The sequence below is a fragment of the Acinonyx jubatus genome, chromosome F2 (assembly GCF_027475565.1).
Source record: "Acinonyx jubatus isolate Ajub_Pintada_27869175 chromosome F2, VMU_Ajub_asm_v1.0, whole genome shotgun sequence".
Classification (NCBI taxonomy): domain Eukaryota; kingdom Metazoa; phylum Chordata; class Mammalia; order Carnivora; family Felidae; genus Acinonyx; species Acinonyx jubatus.
This window is the reverse complement of record NC_069394.1, coordinates 63,213,757-63,217,846: the sequence shown is the minus strand read 5'-3', so window position 1 is coordinate 63,217,846 and position 4,090 is coordinate 63,213,757. Positions and strand designations below refer to the sequence as shown.

The 4,090-nt window shown below is 34.7% G+C and overlaps 1 non-coding gene across 1 annotated transcript; it reads left to right on the top strand.

Annotated features, from left to right (window-relative positions):
* The first annotated feature begins 2,312 nt into the window (after positions 1–2,312).
* LOC113600778 (U6 spliceosomal RNA) lies at positions 2,313–2,417 on the top strand. The gene has a single exon (XR_003421868.1). It is a non-coding gene; the product is annotated as a U6 spliceosomal RNA (small nuclear RNA).
* The last annotated feature ends 1,673 nt before the right edge of the window (positions 2,418–4,090 follow it).

The following is a 4,090-nucleotide window of genomic DNA, read 5'->3' as shown; positions in this document are numbered from 1 at the left end:
CCAGAAGCTTAAGTATAATCTAATAGTTTAACATATAGTATCTCACTTAATACACTTCTGGGTTTTTTTAATTTGCATTTGTTGGCATGGTATTTTGTGTTTTTCCCCAAGTTTGGTCATTAAAGAGATGATCTGCTTTCTCATTATAATTGCATATGAGAAACTGATTTACTGTAGCTTTTAGGTAAAAAGGCCAAATTTAGTTGACTCATTTCAGAGAAATGTTTCTATAATGAATTAGAGTAATTTATATTGTTTTAATAAACTGTAGTCATATTCCTGGTTGCCTTCAATGGTCTTTATATTAATAATTGTGTCATGTACTGTTTCTTATAGATCATGCCCCGTTTCTCCATCAGTAAAAAGAAGACGATGACAATGATCATTCATGATGGTAGAGAAGTAAACACATCCATTCGTGCTTGGTACCATGAATGGCACAAAGTAAGTAACGCTATTTATTATTATAAATAAAAATTGTCCGACATGCTTCAGATTTACAGGTAATATCACTAAGAATCAAAAAAGAAAGTAAAGGGAATTTTTGGAGAGAGTCTTTACACTACATGAGCGCCTATGCTGGTGCATTAAATATTATCTTTATTTACTCTTAACCCCAACCCTTTGAGATCATTGTATTAGCCAAGATAAGAAGTATGAAGTATCTAGCCCTCACCACATCCCAGCGGTTTAACGTACTGCGTATTTTCTTTTCACTCACGTCACTCAGACACGCTGAGAGCCAGCTGTTCCTGTAAAGTGCTCTGTCCTCTTCTGGGGCTCCAAATGCTAACACTAGTCCTCTGTCTCCAGGGAGCAGATAGAGAAGAGAAGGCCAGATTAAAGAAAAGATCAAATTTAGGGGCAAAATTAGAACAGTGATGTCTGACTCTCTAACCTAGCTCTTTCTTAAATTGTACTATCTATTCCTTTCTGTGTTCCTATCATTTCACATGATGCATTTGGATTATTCATTCAACAAAGTTCTCCCCATTGGTTCACACAGTATGTTAGCTGAATGAGTTGAATATTTATTTTACTAACGTAAGGAGTCACTATTCACCTATAGGTATTACTCAGAAAAATAAGAATCTAAAACAACTTCCTCCAAATTAGTTTGATTCTATGGTTCTATAAATTTTGTGTCATATTATAGTGTAATTATGCTAGGATTTATTTATTATTTGAAATTAGGATTACTGTGTTTCCAGTGAAAGTGAAAATATAACAAAATATTGGGTTATACTCTATTTTGTGCCTTTCTTCTTTTTAATGTTTATTACTTTATTTTTGAGAGAGACAGAGACAGAGAGAATCCCAAGCAGTCTCCGCGCTCTATTTTGTACTTTTCTACTGAAGCGAAAAAGAGAAAGCTAGCCTTCATTTAGATTTAAACTTTAAAAACGAATTGTTTCTTCTCAAACTTCTCTTTTGCCACCCAGGAAAAGATGTAAATGGCAAGATTTCAGATTCTTCCTGGTAACTGAAATCCTGAACACTTCTTCCTTGAAAACACTGGAATTGATAGAGTAGGGTATTAGACACAAAGTACAGAAGAGATATTGGACTGGAGTGAAAAATTGAGATTATAAATTTATGAATTATTTACAAAACCAGGATTCAGATCCTGTGAGCCTCCAAGTAGGTTTAGAATAAAAAGCATAACCAGAATCCCAGAGGACATCAATACTTACTGTGCAGATACATGTCTTTTGAATTAACCCTACTTTAAATAGATGCTAACCATTTTAAGAATATTTGCAACCCTGGGGTCTCCTATCTATTGGGCCTATGCCCTAAAATGTCTAAAAAAAAAATTTACTTGGACTCTAATTGTGTTGCATTTTTCAATTATCAAAGCAAAGTTGTGAGGTCTCCAAAATTTCTTTCTTGCTCACTCATGGAGAGTGAGCTTGTGTTTCACCTCAAGTACTTTAATTTTTACATTGAGAATAGCCTGCTTTTAAAACTTTGATGTTTTGTTGGTTTCAAATTGTTCTAAATGATCTGTGAAACAAAAGCAAAACTTGGACAGCTGCATAGCCCTTATAGGACAAAATTGGATACAAGAATGAATGACCTTCCCTAGACACCTAAGGGCCAGTTCTGCTTTTGAGAGTGCATTCCCATATAGAATGTGTTTCACTGAACTCAGTTCACAAAGGAGAGAATTATACAAAGTAGCAGACAAGAGAGTTTAATTATCAAAGTGAACATGAGAATTCTAAAATCACTGAGGTAAGCCAAGAACAATAAACACAGAAGCAAGTTTTGTACATTCATTTCTTTGGTTTTTAGTTACTGTTAGTCAAGCTCATTTCTGCAGCACATACACTAAAATTGGAAAGACACAGAGAAGATGAGTAGGGCTCCTGTACAATGATGACGCCCAAATTGGTGAAGTGTTCCATATTTAGCTACAGTTAGCCACATACTTTTCAAGTTATGTCTATACTACATGCACACATTACACAAGTGATGCTTCCTTTTATTTATATATCGTTTTGCAAAACGCAGCACATTCAAACAGGATGTGGCAGAGTATTTGTCTAGAGAAAGAACAGACCAATCTTAGTTGTTTTTTTGTTAACGTGCATTGTCTCATTTCATAGTCACCAGCCTGTGAGTACATGTTACTAGTGCTTCTATTCTAAGGGAGGAAATGAAAGATTAAAAAACCTAAACGATTTTTTATTGAAGCACGATTGACATAAAATTTCCTATTATTTACAGGTGTACATCATACTTATTTGGTATTTTTACACATTACAAAATTATTCCCATGAGAAGTCTAGTTACCATCTGTCACCATATAAAGTTATCATAATATTGTTGACTATATTCCCTGTGCTATATTTTACAATGCCATGACTTACTTATTGTATAACTGGACGTTTTTTTTTCTTTGTTCATTCACTCCTATTAAAGCCAAGAATTCGTTTAAAGTCTTATGAGGCCAGGTGTCTCTTCATTAGCTTTTCTCTACCTACTATAGTCTTTCTCTGACTCTCTTCTTTCCAGTACATGCACGGTCCATTTTTGAGCAAAATTTATTCCTGGGTAAAGAATATATACAACTTAGAGAACAGGCATGGCTGTTTATGGGCCATATATGTGCCTGTTTCAGACATGATTATGTCTTAATAGGAAATTAAAAATGTGCAAGTACCATGGTATAGGGTTTTTATTAGCATCCAATAAGTAGAAGGCTCAAAATGCAAATAGGGGTTGCTTGGATTCTAATAAATTCTTCTTGAGAAATAGTATGTCCCAAGTTTTAATGATACTTCAGATTAAAGTTAGACATTCCCATAATCTTATTTCAGCTAATGATATATGAAATCACTTCCCGTTAGAGCAACCATTTCCATAAATGCCAGTGTTTATGTTTCCAGTATTAAAAAAAATTGCAACCGTCTTAGTCTCAGTGTACTCAAATTTAGTACCAGGTTGCCAGCTGAAACCTTGAAATGGTACCTGGCCACCTACCTTTATTCATAGACCAATAAAATCTAGAGCCTTAAAAATGCCATCACCTTGTTTGACTGCACTGGACTGTGAAACCTGGAAGGATGTAGAAACCAGAACAGGCTGCTAAAATGAAGTCATCTTGCTAAAGGGACAATCTGTAATGGGGCATTGTGCTGACAGGTCTGCAAGTCTATGGTCTACAGTTGCTGTGCATGTTTGAGTTCAAAACAGACCTTGTGTGTGACAAAAACAGCATTATTCTCAACAGTTGAGGGAACTTGATGGATACTGCTTCTCCAAACTCTGGAAAATTAAAATTGAGGCCCTATGGAAAGGTCTATTCATGTAGCACGCTCTGGTCTTGTAAAGAAATCATGGTGTATATAGAAAAAATGGTCTACACATGCTTGCTGAACTTGAAGAACTCTCTACATATTCCAAATTAAAAAAAAAAGCTATTATAATATTTGTCTCCTGATCATTAAAAGGCTTATCTCAGTTTAAACTCTAAACCATATTTCATAATGCATTGCTTATAGCGAAAAAATTAAAATGATATTAAATAGCATTGACCCGAAAGTCTGGGTGGAATTGTTTATCTAGAACCTGATACTCTGTT